Below are 15,748 nucleotides of genomic sequence, written 5' to 3'. Positions count from 1 at the left end.
CCCTTTACCACTTAATCAACTTTGAAATCATTTGCCCTTCTTTAAAACATTAGTCCAGTTTTAAACTTAGTTAAAATTTGATTAGGTTCTATTTCATGCAAAGATTTAAGTTATTCAAACTTTGAAAAAATGTTTAGGCGACTTTCCTAAACCTCTAAATGTTGTCCTAAGTTCTAACATCCATAGGGGTTCCAATAAACAAGTGTTGTTTACATATACAACATATATACAACCAAGATATAATGCAAAGTAGGAGAGAAGTAAGGTAAATTTCGACTGATGGGTCTACCCAAGCCCATCAGTGTCATTTTCACCCATGACTGGGCCTTTAACATAGTAGCTTCCATTTCTCCTCCATTGGACTCGATAAAAGAAGGCAGTTGGGCCTCTGGCCCAATAGGTTTCATGCAAGGATGCGGCCCAGACAATGATGTTTTATGCGAACAAAAAAGAAAGGGATATATTGATTAGAAAGCATCTAAAACTGAGGTTTAGTGAAGACAAAGCTTGGTGTAATAAATACATATAAGTCATATGATTCTGAAAAAATATACTACATTTGATGAAATAGAAACTCAACTAGACATACACATCCACATGGACTGAAACAGCAAAGAAACAAGCCCAAAATGAAAAATAATTATAGGCCTAGAACTTAAGGCCCGCATAGATTGAAATAGCACAGAAACAGGCCCAATCTTTGAAATAAAGTAAACAGGCCCGTAGGGTCATTTTCTTGAACAAAAATAGGCAAAATCATACAAATAGATAGACACATCTATCAACCATATATCATTGATATACACACCCATGGAGATACTAAAATAGCCCAAAAAGGAAAGCCTTCACCCTTTTGTTCCTGATGCCGCACAAGATTCAAGGGGTTTCCCGGAACCCCAGACATGGCAGACACCAGGGAAGGTTTTAGCTAAATCCCTAAGTGTTATTTTTGCCTCTCCATTTATGTGTTAAGTTCATAGAATATAAGAGAGGGAGTGCATATCTACTGGCCCAATATCAAACAAGTCGACTAATATTCATGGCCCGAGTTATTTATGCTATCATAATCAAATAAATGCCCAAATATGGCAAAAGGAATCATAGCCCAATTTAAAGCACACACAGAAGAGGTCCAACAGTCATAAAATGGTATGAGTCCACATAACATCAATCTGTTATATATATTTTTTTAAAGAAAATAGAGAAGGGTATACATCTATATACATTAATTATACCACTTCATATACACTGGAGTGTATATGAGGTTGGATATACTTTGTATATCAGAGTATATCTTCCCTGTACACAGAAAATCCAACTAAGGAGAAACAAAGAAGGGTTCTAGGCTAAGGCACTTAGTAAAAATCTCATGTAGATGTTCGCAATAAGGTAGAATGCACACAGCATCGGTGCATGCGATTTAAACGAACAAAGCGATTTTAAAAAAAAATCACAATCCACCACTATTTCTCAATCAAATCAAGCTCTGTTTTTGGGCAGATACCAAATGAAAATTGGGTAATAAAACCATGATCATAGCAAGTGCAAAAAGAATCTCACCAAAGAGCATGCTTTGCAGTTAACTGACAGAATGTTGGCAAATAAAAAAAAGAAAAGCAAGCTCAAACTTTATTGTTAACACCACACAGCACTTATTCTATTATCTTAAGCCCTCAAGCATCCATTTTACATTCGTCACACAAGTCCTCAGTATAGACTCAACCCAAATATGCTCCAAACAGCAATAATACAAGCCTAATAACTCTGAGCACAGGATCATCAGGGATCACACAAGGGACCCAAGTATTAATAGCACATCACTTTGGTTTCAATGACCTCTTACTTTGACTAAGAATTCATCAGAACAAAGCCTTACAACACACATAAATGACTCAAGGAACCATGCTATCATATTTCTATGCCCTTTAAACTTGTTCTACTTATACTTTCTAGTTTTCTAAGTCATATTCAGATAATGAGGTTCAACAAACATACAGAGTCAAGGCCTAGATTCTAACCCTCAAATTCACAAAGAATTATTGTATGAAGGCTTGCTATACTTGGTCATGGTATTTTTAGGACAGAGATTCTCAGAATGGACCTTTCAAATTGTTTGGAGGGTCCCATGATATATATTTGTCGAAGTGGAACCCAATGCCAGCCTTAGAGTAGGAAGATTGAGCTGAGTTAGCAAGAAACTCCAAGCTCTACCCTTTTTCTTCTAGGTCCTGGGTAAGTCACACTTACTTTCATTCAAATACCAAGTGACTCCTCCCACGTAACTCCCATAATTTCTTATTTATTTATTTTTAGACACACTCAGGGATAAGAGAACATAAGATTATAGGCAAATGCACTCATCATCAAACCTTAAATAAGTTTTATTATAGATAAAAGAGTCACACAGAATGAGCTCTTAAGCCTAAGCAGATCCATGTGGAACTCACATGACTCATTTTAAATCAAAGTAAGACCCTCCAGCCTGATACATAAGCTTCACAGGTTATCAAGTGAATTTTCAAACACTCTAGTTCATAAAGGGGAACCTTTTGATATTTTTTAGGCATTCTTAAATTCAAACACCAGACCAACTAATGAGAATTAAGGGCACATGTCTCTAAACTCATAAAAGTGTCACATAGAGGTCTTGACCTCAAACAGATACCCCTTTTTACTAAAGAAAATCTATTATGTTTAAAGCAAAAGTAGACAGACCATAACTAATGCAACAAGGATTTCTCAATCTCATACACAGTACATGGGCTAATGAGTTCCTTTTTATAATAGTTAAGCTCAAATAAGGGCCAAACAAAGACATTTCAGATCAGATAAAAAAAAAAAGGAGAGAAGGACTATCAGAAGGTGAGAGTAACATTTTTTAGACATAGCTTGACTTAATGGAATCAATGATAAAGAAATAGGTAGGATTGCACATACTTATCTTTTCACAGTGTTATTTACCAAACATGAAACACTAAACCATAGAAAACAACACTTAGGCAGATGATAGACAGGAATCAAGTTAACACTCATCTTACAAATAGATCCAAACCAATAATATCTGACAAGTACCCAGGTAGCACACACATGATCATCTTACACAGTACCCTTTTGACAAGAGTGAACCAAAGGCTGACACAAATTTAAGGAAATGGACTTGAACATATAGGTCAGATTTTCAAGGCTTGTACTTAACTAAGTCAAGGTAAGCTATAATGACACACAACATGATTAGTGAATCCACATTTTGATTAAAATAATACTTAAACATCATCTTTACTGTATTAAAATCTAAACATAAGGATCCCATTTTTTTTTTAAAGTAAGCAAGTTGAAATCAAATCAGTCTGTGAGGCCTGTTTTAGCTAAGGCTAAACATATCATCAAAACTAAGATTAGCACATTTTACTCATTTTTAACCAAACTAATTAAACCTTCCTTATTATCAAACTCAATTAAGCAGCTAAGCTAGACTCACATAAGCCTATTAATTTCTATGTAAACCTAATCTAAGCAAGATATAACTTTCATATCTAAACAGTTTAAACTAGTCTAACATAACATATACAAACATGTTGAACTGCATATTTTAAGCACACAACACACAAATCATATAAAAGGAGAAGTAATAAACTAATACAGAGCAACTAAGGAAAAGAAAAGAAGAAGGAGTTACCTTCTTTGCGAGCAGCCAGGTCGAAATTTTAACTTGGAAGATCTTCAACTCCTTCCTCAAACTCAATCAACACACAAAACCCAAAAGAACAAGAGGAATAAGCTCTTTAAAATTTTACTTAAACTCAGAAAAATTAAGAATTTCCAATATTTTGGAAATCTAGGGTTTTTTTTTCGAGTTTTTTGTGAGTATCGAATCTCAATGTATTCCCACTCTTCTAATAATCAAAGAATAAGGCCCTTTAAATAGAAACTCCCAAACCCTAGGTTTAGCCGATGTGGGATAACTCCCCATTTAGGGGTTTCCTCCTCACACCATAGCACTGTAAGGCTAGGATTAGACATAAACAACAAACGAAGGGTTTGATTTGACTTGAAATCAGTCAATCTGTGGGGTTCTTCACGAACCAATAAAAATTGAGTATTTAAAATCAAATACAACAAAATCCATTAAGGTTTCTTAGACAAATGACCATTGTAAAGTAAACAGTGAAGCAAAGGAAGGGTGGCAATACCGTGTTTGGTTGATGCGAGTGGAGAGAGAGAGAGAGACGAACATTAATTGCTTGCCTCAAACGGTTGAGCCATGACTGCGTAAAGTAGTTGTACACTGCCATATTGCCGTTTCAGGCAACTGTGACGAGGAGAGAGGATTTTCCTCTCCTGGCGGCTAGGGTTTGGCGAGTCCAACCCTGGCTTTGAAGAATAAAGGGGTGTTTGGTATGTTGTTACGCTTATAAGTGTATGTGGTCCGGGTCAGGTCCAAATTGGACTGGGCCTGGTCCGGTAAAAAAAAGAATAAAGGGCAGGCCATTGTATACACGTATGTATACATATATATTTGTGTGCTCATGTATACACGCGTATACATGGGAGGGTAAAAAAAGAACTCTTTAAAAGATAGCAAAATATTGAAAATGCCTATTAATTAAACCTTTCAATTATGGCCAAAATTGTCAATATTTAATTAATTAATTAATTAATTAGAGACACGGCGAATCGCATAAAAGGACTTTTAATTGCAAACATAGCCTTAATTGGCTTAATTTAAAGACCAGATCATTTTACTTATGGCCTTGTTTGGTCCAATTAGCCATCTTAGGGTAACATTTGCAAAAATGACCTAAATTACTTAGACCAATGATTTTGGCCCTTTCATATAAGATTACAATTAAACTAAATAACAATTAAAAAGGCTAATTTTGCAATAATGACTTCAATTAAGGAAATTGATTTTCAATTAGGCCATGATTGGACTATTAATTGATTATTTCAATTACAGTCATTTAATGGGTAATTTACAGAATAAACCACAATAAAACACTCAATTAATTATGATAAATTCTAATAAATTGATTAAACAAGAATTGAGGGGTAAAATGATTAATTTATTTAATTAACCAGATTCCTTGCATTAAACAGAGTAAAATATTTGCTAATTAGTTTTTGATAATTTAATCAATTAAATAAATAATTATTTTGAACTATTTCCTTTATTGAATTTGGCAAAATGTATCATAATTGTTGCAAATTAATTTTCAAATGATTTATAACATTATAGAAATTATTTTATCAAACAAAATTTGGTAAAATGTTATCTAAATAACCTCATGCAATCATTTTGACTTCTGAAAAATACCTATTCCACCCTGTTTAATATTCAAGGATTTTGAGTAATCAAAACAACTTATGGGAGGTCAAAAATTAGGTGTCAACAATAATCTATATCTATATATTATTTATATTATTAAAAAGAGGATAGTTTGCCATAGGAATGTGACAAGTGTCAGCGTAGGATAATGCCACATGGTAGTTTTAGGACAAAAAATAGTTAATTAGTTAGTTATTGTTTTAATAGTAAAATAATTAAATATCAATACTTTCTAGGAAACATATACCTCTATATATTGGATTTAATTTAGATTAACAAATAAAGAATTTAGATTAGAACATAAATTATTTGAATTTGATTTGAAAAGTAAAAATATTTTTTTATGAAGAAAACATATACATCTATATATTGGATCTAATTTAAATTAACAAATAAAGAATTTAGATTAGAACATAAATTATTTGAATTTGATTTGAAAATAAACAATTTTTTTTTATGAACAAGAATCAGGAAATCAAATTTTATCTTAACATTTATTTTTATTTTTATCTTTAAAAAAGAAAAACAAAAACACAAAAACAAGAAGATAAAATGATAAGAACACAAAAAGAAAAAGGAAAAAAAGAATAAACTAAGTAAAACTAACCCCAGGTGCACGTCACTTACCCCATTTCCCCCACTAACTCATAAACACACACATGCACGGTTAAAATTTTTAAAAGTTTTAAAAAAAAAAAAAAAACATGTTTTTTGGATTTTCTTTTTATAGCAAATTTTATTTTCACAAATTTTCTTTTTATAGCAAATTTTATTTTCACAAAAATATAAGAATACTAAACCCTTTTTTGGGCTCCTTCTTATAGCAAGTAAAACAAGTTTTTTTCTCCTTTTTTATTTTAGTAAATTTGTATTTATCCAAAATCACTATCCTAAGCAGTTTAAAAGTTTTTGGATTTGGAATTGCTTATAATTATTTTTCATAGTTAAAGTTTATCATTATCAAGACATAATCACTTTCAAAATATAATAAACTTCAACTAGGTAGATAGAAACATTATTTTGAAATGAATTTTGCAAATATTTTTCATGAGTCACATTTTAGACCTTTATTACGTAAATTTTGTTTACATTTTTCAAAAAGAAAGAACATTTCCAAGAGTAACCCCATGTTTTCATTAGTTTTTTTAATTTAAAATTAATTACAACTGATGTTTTACAGTTAAGCACGTTTTGGCTCCTCTTTTATAGCAAATTTTGTTTCCAGAAATTTGAAATTAATTACAATTATCTTTTTCGGTTAAGCACATTTTGGCTCCTTTTTTATAGCAACTTTTGTTTCCGAAATATATAGCAATGAAGAGCACGTCTTTTTCCCTGCCAAGCTTCTCTTAAGATTTGTTTGTTCTCCTCTTTTTTTTTTTTTCCTCGATGATAACTCTATTCATGCTATGAATTAGTTCTATTTGCATTGTGTTGTTTACATACTATAAATACTTTTTCCTTTTAAAATTACTGTGGTAATTAGCTTAATCTTATAATTGTTTATTCTTTTCTGAATTGATATGCTGATCAATTCTTCATGATTCACTGTTGATACTAACTTCTTTGACTTGACATTTAGCATTGTGCTTTTTTCCCCAGTGGATTGGTTATTTTGTGTGTTTTGATTTTGTCTATTTATAGGTTTGTTTGATATTCTCTTTGGAGATCTTATAACATAACGAAGTATATAATTATCAATGGATGTAAATAAAATGTAGTTGTCATCAATCTTCCTCTCCTGTGTCGGAATAACAGGTGCATTAATATCTCATAGTTATATTGTCACTGTTTGCGTTCTTAACATGTTTGATATTCCATCACCCACATCTTCTTAAAAACCTACTATTCCCAAAATTTGTGTCTGGTCCTAACTATGCATGCCAGTAGATTTCACCATTCTCACAAACGGCGACAATCGGTACTGTAGGAAATCAATCCGTGCCTTGTATTGATGTATCAAAGTTATTATATACAAAGTAGGTATCCCTAATTAGAATGATACTAGCCTAAATTACAGGACTTGATTACAATACATAAGGAAGGGAATATTTACAATATTTATACTATTACATAGTCTATCACACCCCCGCAGTCGAAGCGGGAGGTTGTCGTACGCTTAGCCCCGTCCCACTGAAATCATCAAAGAGCACGCGCGGAAGACCTTTAGTGAAGATATACGCGATGCGGTAGCGGGACGGGACGTGAAGGACACGAACTTCTCCACGCAACTTTCTCACGTACGAAATGTATGTCCATCTCAATATGTTTAGTGCGTTGGTCTTTGAACTGGATTACTGATAGGTATATGGCACTAACATTATCACAATAGACTAATGTGGTCGACCGAATTGGACAACGGAGCTCCAAGAGAAGGTTGCGAAGCCAACAGGACTCAGATACTACATTAGCAACGCCACGGTATTCGGCCTCGGCACTCGATTTAGACATAGTAGGCTGCCGTTTGGATGACCAGGAGAGGAGGTTATCGCCGAGGAAGACACAGTAACCAGATGTGGAGCGGCGAGTGTCCGGACAACCACCCCAATACGCATCAGTATAAGATACAAGAGAGGCAATGGAGGACTTGTACAGATGGAGACCAAAGTCAATAGTACCTTGAATGTATCGGACTATGCGTTTAAGAGCATGCATATGGGCAACCTTAGGATCATGCATGTGAAGGCATACTTGTTGAACCGCATAGAGATGTCGGTCGTGTGAATGTAAGTGCGCATGTAACGCGCCGACAACTTACGATATTGGGTGGGATCATCGCAAGGAGGGCGGCCGTGGCACCAAGTTTGGCTTTGGTGTCGCCAGGTGTCCGCGGGCTTCTGAGGTCATGCCCGCGCGCTCTATAATGTGCACGCATAATTTTTCGAGAGAGAAACATGTCGTGTGAAGTCCGGGTAACGATACCCGTAAAATAGGCCGAGAGGCCCAAATCCTTCATAGCAAATTCGGACTAAGCGAGAGACATGATGGATTTCCGGAGAGCATCGAGAGGAAGGCGCGAGAATAATATCATCAACATATAGCGAATGTAAGCAATGTCGAACCTCGACAATAAATAAAGAGAGTGATCGGATGCGCTATGTGAAAAACCAATGGTGGAGACATAGTACGCAAAGCGTTGGAACCATGCACGGGGAGCTTGTAGGCCGTACAACGATTTCTTCAAGAGACGGACATGATGGGGATCTTGTGGGTCCTTAAACCCAATAGGCGATGCATATAAACGCCTCATTAAGATTACCGTGTGGAAAGCATTCTTGACATCCAGGCGATGAATGGGCCAAGAGTGTGTAAGTGCGATACTCGAGACGGTGCGAATAGTAGCGGACGACCGGACCCGAAGGTCTCGTCGCGGTCAACTCCAACTTTGTGAGACCGCCATCGCAGACAAACGGGCTTTGTGCCTCTCAAAAGAACCATCGAATTCTTTTTATGACGAAAAATCCACATAGAACGAATAAGATTCACATCGGGGGACGTGGAACCAACTCCCACGTCTTATTATTAATTAGAGCATTATATTCATCAACCATGGCGACTTTCCAATTGTGGTCATTTAGAGCATTGACGGATTTCGCGGGAGGCGAGATGGAGAGAGAGGGTGGAAGTATGTAAGTTGAAAGGTTGTTTGGGTTTGAAAATCCCGCGTTGGCCTCTAGTAACCATGCGGGAGGGCTGTGGCGATGAGCCGCGGGTGGGTGGTAGGGACTGGCGATCACGGGTGCGCGATGGGGGGGGGAATGGTGGGCCGTACCCTTTGGTGACTTTGAGCGATCACGGGTGGCCACGGTGGGGGGGAGGGGCTGGCCGGGCCGTGTCCACCGGTGCGGGAGCGGTGGAGGGTGGACCGAGGGAACGACGGGAGGAGCGGTGGAGATAGAAAATGCAAGGTGTATGTGGGGAAATGCCATGGTCCAAGAATTCATAGGACGTTGGGGAGGGAGTGCAATTTGGAGAAGGGAAATTGAGTTTCGTCAAAGAGGACATCTTGGTGAGATGATGATTTTGTTGGTGGACAAATCATAACACTTATATCCTCTATGATTCAACGGATAGCCCAAAAAACACACGGGGTGGATCTTGCTTGTAACTTATGAATAGTCGTAGATGGGAAAAGTGGATAGCATAGACACCCAAAAACCCGGAGATGAGAATAGGAGGGGGTTCGTTGATAGAGAACTTGGGTTGGTGATTTATGCCTAAGGACTTTAGTGGGAAGTATATTGAGGAGGTAGGTGGCCATTTGGAGAGCATGATGCCAAAAAGAGGGGGGACGGAGGAGTGGACAAGAAGAGTGCGCACTATGTTGTTAATGGATTTAATTTTTCGTTCCGCTTGCCATTTTGAGGGGATGTATGGGCAAGAAAACCGAAAATTTATACCATTGGAGGCGCAAAAAGATTGAAATTGCCCATTTGCGAATTCCGCCCATTGTCACATTGAATGTTTTTAATGTCTCTTTCGAATTGAGTCCGTATTAATGCCTTAAAAGATAGAAAGATAGAATACACTTGGGACTTGTTAGAGATAGGAAAAGTCCAAAGAAAATTACTATAATCATCAAGAAAAGAAAACATAATAGCGGTGCCCATTAGAACTTAAAACAGGAGATGTCCATAAATCGCTATGAATAATGTCAAACGGCATAGTAGTAAACGACAACGAATCAGAAAATGGCAATTTAACATGTTTCCCCAAAGGACAAGAGGTGCAAAAAGAAGTACGGGCCCTATTACATTCAATTAAGGCATTACTACGAAGAGAACTAAGGATAGCTTTTCCCGGATGGCGAGGCGGGAATGCCACAAGCTAGGTGATGCGGCAAGGAAGGTGGATGGTGGAGTGGACCATTCGTGGCATTGAGGGGATACAATTCCCCGGTGCTCTCACATCTCATTAGGCGGCTCCCGTCGGTAAATCCTTCACGAAAACCCCAGAGGATCAAACTCAACGAAACATTATTATCCTTAGTGAATTTACGTACGGAAACAAGGTTTTTGATGAGTTTTGGAGCATGCAAGACATTGCGGAGACGTAATTGAGCATTAGGTGGGGGAAGGGATGTATGACCATAGCCTCGAATTGGAATAGTGCTACCATTACCAACAATGATTCCAGAATTATTGCTCAAATTAAAATAAGACGTGAGAGTACCTGAGTTGGCAGTCATGTGAGAAGTCGCCCCGGTGTCCGTGTACCCATTGTCATCGGTTGATGCAAGGATAGAGTATGCGTCGCCGCCTCCACGTGCGTCGGAGTGTACCCGAGTTGGGAGAAACGTGCATGGAATAGGCCTGGCGAGGCGAGGACCCGCGCCAAGAATGCGGCTGCCGAGGGCCGCGACGTGGCGGGTCGGCGCCGCCTTTGTCTCGTCGGGTACGGGCGGGGGGGCAGTGAGGCCCTTCTTTGGGGCGGCCGAGCGGAGCCGTAGTAGCCCTGCTTGGTGGTTGTCCCGTCGACCCGCCACCGGCCACCTGGCGATCGGTCCGGCTGCCCGCGGCCTTCTCCCGCGGTTGGCGTTGTTGTTGTTATTTTTGCCCCTTGTTCCGGTTAGAATTCACCCACGATTATTATCACGTCGGTTAGCGGAATTATTGTGACCGCCGAGGTGGTGGAGAGGAGTGTCATTATCAACAAGTAGAGCGCGGGGGTTGGAATCGCGGGCACGTTCCTTGCCCGCATCTTCAAGCTTGAGTCCGGAGCACACTTCATAGAAAGAAGGCAAGACATCTTTGTTGAATGGTGGTGACAAAGTGTGCATCGTCTCCGGTAAGCCGGCGAGAAGTCGCAAGACCGGGACGTTGATCGGACGGCGGCGACCCGACGTTGGCAAGGCGATCCGTGAGAGACTTGAGCCTATTGTAATAGGCCATAGCGAGCCGAAGTCGGCCATTTTTGTGGTGGTGAATTCGGTTTCAAGGTACGCCGCCCGTGAGAGTGTTTGTTATCTTGGAAAAGTTGAGCAACTCGATTCCAAGCCTTCTCGGCAACATCATCCGCCACGAGAATAGAGGTAAGAATATCATGGGAGACGGTGGCGTATATCCATTGAAGGACCACCGCATCTAAAGCGTTTCCGGAGCGGAAGGTTAGCCGCCTTTGTTGCGTCATACGCGGTGAGTTCGACGGTGTCGGTGGGTGGTATGATGTGCTCGAGTACGGAGTGAACGCGGGCTAGGACTTTGAATAGGGTTGCCCATTCGTGATAATGGCGGTTTCCATGTCTAGAGTGATTGGGATTAAGGATTTCACATTCGTGACGGTTAAGCGAGAATGGAAATTTTTGTTCACCATGGGAGGGAGAAGAGGAAGGAGGAAGGGGACGGCTAGGGTTAGGGTTGAAAGAGAAAGAGAGGTGGACGGCTAGGGTTTGGGAAGGAAACCTAGTACGATACCATGTAGGAAATCAATCCGTGCCTTGTATTGATGTATCAAAGTTATTATATACAAAGTAGGTATCCCTAATTAGAATGATACTAGCCTAAATTACAGGACCTGATTACAATACATAAGGAAGGGAATATTTACAATATTTATACTATTACATAGTCTATCAGGTACCAACAATATACGAATGAAATTGTGCACCATAGCAAGGTTTTTTGGTCGGCCAAAGTGCTTTCCAAGGGATATATCTATCAAACAGGTAGGTTTTCAATCTATAATTAATTATATTACTAATCTGTTTTCATATTACTGCACCAATGTTTATCAGTTGACGGGTTTATTTAATAAAATTATCTACTATTTCATGAAGAAAACAAAAGGATGCTAACTAATTTAAAATAATTTAAATGCAAACCAAGAAATATAATTTGGATAGATATAAGACCTTAATCCTATGGTTTTCAAGCCTATAGAAAAAGCCTACCATTTTCTCTCCCGCAAATATATTATTTTTTGTGAAAATTGATTTTTTTTTAACAAAAGAAAGAAGGAAAAAAAAAAGAGAGAGTTTTTGTAACAATCGGTTTATCTAAGAAAGTTTTCGTTGATCTATATATGGTAAACCTGCCCTTTCTCTATGGCTGAATTTTTGAATAGTATCATGAAATTTTTATGACAACTCTTTTTTTTTCATACAAAATTTGTCATGGAATAAATTTATACCGTTAACCAAACACAGTATAAATTTAGCCCAAACTTAATCCAGAGATATCCCACCTTATCCCGCGTACCAAACGACCCCTTAAGGCTCGTTTGGTTGGAAACAACTTATCCCGGGATAACTAATCCCGGGATAAATTATCCCGGGATTAGTTATTCCACCCTCAAGGTGGAATAAAAAACACTCTAATCCCAGGATTAGTTACCCGAGTTTTTTTTCCAACCAAATGTTGGATAAGGCGGTACTAATTTTTATCCCAGGACTATTTTTCTCTATCCATCATACCAACCGAGCCCTTCAGTGTCTTATTCTTGAGAAAATAAACAAGTCAGTAATAGAGCATAACTTACTTTACATCAAGTATAAGTATGAGCTGTTACAAACTAAATTTATGCCATATGAAGATTTTTTGCTACAATTTGTCATTTTTTAAAATAATATGTACCTATGGTTTTTTTTTTTTTTTTTTTTTTTGTCTATTTCATTTTTTTATTTTTCGATTTTAATTTGAGAACGTAAGTAATACATTTGACATGTTAAATTTCTCTCTCTCTCAAAATACATGGAAAGTAAGAAAGGACACGTGTCGTTCAAGGCAGGGATATGATAGCGTGTCGAAGAGATATGAAAGTTACATTTTCTTTTGAAGAAGCATCTTTAATTTTTTTATATTTGTTCTAACTTTCATTCTTATATATGGGGATTAGAGAAGCAAAACAGGAACTGGGATTGGAAAAGGGGAACGGAGATTTCGGGGATTGGAGAAGGGCAACAAAAACGGGGATAGTGATAATTGAATTTAGATGTGTCAAAATGTACTTTTGGCCCTAAAAAGCAAAAGAATTAAATGAAATTTAGGATGGGTTGGTACTTTTAATTGAAGAGTAAATGAAAATGACAAATTTCTAAAGAAGTAGGTGGACGGGCCAGTCCTTTAAATTTTTTCGTCTTCCGAAATAACATTTTCTAAGTGAATTTTGGTACAATTTGAACATGAAACTTTTGTAAAATAGAATCTTCTACCACTCATTCTTGCGCAAATCCATATCATAGAAGAAAAAATTTAAAAGAACAAATATAAATTATTATTTTTAATCACTAATTCAGATCACATTCAATAGAAATTAAACATAATATAAATTCTAAGACTAAAAAATATTACTCCAGTTTCTAATTACTACTTAGTAATAAATACATTTTTTTTCTCATTACTTTTTATCTTTTTATTTAATTTACTTATATATTTTTTTAAAATTAATTAATTTATTATTCTTTTATATGCGCATAGTGGCTTATTTTCCCAACTCTTGGTACTTGACTAAGAGAGTGGGCTTTTGGAACACTCCCCACTTATATAAAAAATGTTGGCCGATCCTATTTAAATAAGGGTTGGGTTGGCTGACACTCATGGTAGCCAAACCCATATTGACGGCTCTAATTGAATTCATGCATGTTAGGCAATTTTCTTTTATTAAGTTAAGATGCTAAGATAATAGGACTATTTAATTAAATCTTTCAAATTGACCCACCTCTACACACCCTGCATTTCCAACCATGATTAGTGAAATATTCTTTGACTGTTATAGTTGTTTTCATACTTTCTACACGTAGCATACTAGCATTCTAGATTAAAATCGATTTATTCACCTTACTTTATCCTCACTTAGAATGATGCTTATATATTATGCTACATTTAATGGACAAATACAACCAAAAAGCAATTATTATACTTTATTTATCTATTTTCAACACTATAGTTAATCACCATATGAGGGCATGAGTATAATGTACGATAGATTTGGACTTTGGTATGAGAAAACTCACAAGCGTGGATCAGATTTTTTGTCTAATGAGCAATAGAATGCCGATATTTGTTGTTCTTTTACTTTCTGAGTAGTTATGTTCTTGATTTGCACTACCATTATATGTTCTCTTGCTCTATTCACAGTTCGGATTCAATCAATTATTTTTAAGCAACACCTATAAACTGGAAACAGTAACAACTTTAACATGCACGATTAAGTTTTTACTGTCATTAAGATTTGTGATGATGAAGATCTGATTAGCAAATATAGTCTTCATCCACCTGAAGCTATATATTTTATATTTTATGCTACTCGCATATCTCAACAATATTGCTATTTATTGTTACAAATTATTATTATTGATAAATATTTTACTTGTGACACTAATTTCTGTTTTATAGGATTCAGATTTCAATAATGAGCAAGCAGTTGATGGAGATAATGAGATGACGGATAATTGCTTCCATTATTTAAATAGTTGCGGAATGTATAAATAAATAAAAAATTAAAAAACTAAATACAGGATTGTGCAAATTAACTTTTCAAGTTTGATTTTATTAACCTTTGCATTGTTATTTTGTAGGATTCCCCTGATAAAACTGATATATCTGTTGCAAATACTCCAGCCAAGATAGGTATATAAGATACTAGAACAGTGGTTGATGATGACCCAAATGCACAACTAGCCGGAAAGAAGATCAAGATAGTATTGAAGAAGAAGAAAATTGCATAAGTTATTGTATGTGCAAGTCTTGGAGAATCATTATTTAGTCATGTTTATGGTTTTCTTTGTACTCTAATTTATGCTTCATTAAACTGGTGTTTCGATTGATATTTTGAAGCCTATTATACCTTATTTATGTTATAAACGGCTAGCATGTTGTCACCTTATACATCTGTTTCTACTATCTCTCTCTGCTCTTTTTTCTTTAAAATGATCTGCGGCATCGCGCTAGTACGTATACTAGTTGGTCTAATAACTAGTCCAACTTCCACAAGGACAAGGCAAGGCAAGGAAAGAACTTCTACGATGTGGGGAAACTGAAGCAATTTTATTAAATTGTGAGCACTGATCTTTGTACTGAAGTTAACATCTAACAAGCATCAATTTAAAAGAATAATGTCTTTTAGACATAAAAAAGCACATATGAGATATGCCTCGTTTAACTGATTTCCTCACTCCAGTTTTTTTTTTCTTTTGAGATGTTCTCTACCAGTAAGACTCTTTGGACTCTCTACCAGTAAGACTCTTTGGACACATTCACTTGTCCAGGGGTTATATTAGGTTCACTTTCTCCCCATTCCTTCCGGTGCAGTTACAAGTCTATACAAGCTTCAGACTCCAGTTGTTTAAAACTAGAAAAGTTGATCCTGAATATCAAATAGTAAGAGTGACAGAATCAATGAATGCCATAAATTATAAACTTATCAACACCATCACCGTCACCATTACCTCTCTTCAAAGCAGAAATTCTTGTGTACTGATTCATC

The sequence above is a fragment of the Lycium ferocissimum genome, chromosome 8, assembly GCF_029784015.1.
Source record: "Lycium ferocissimum isolate CSIRO_LF1 chromosome 8, AGI_CSIRO_Lferr_CH_V1, whole genome shotgun sequence".
NCBI lineage: Eukaryota > Viridiplantae > Streptophyta > Magnoliopsida > Solanales > Solanaceae > Lycium > Lycium ferocissimum.
Note: the sequence above shows the minus strand (reverse complement) of the source record.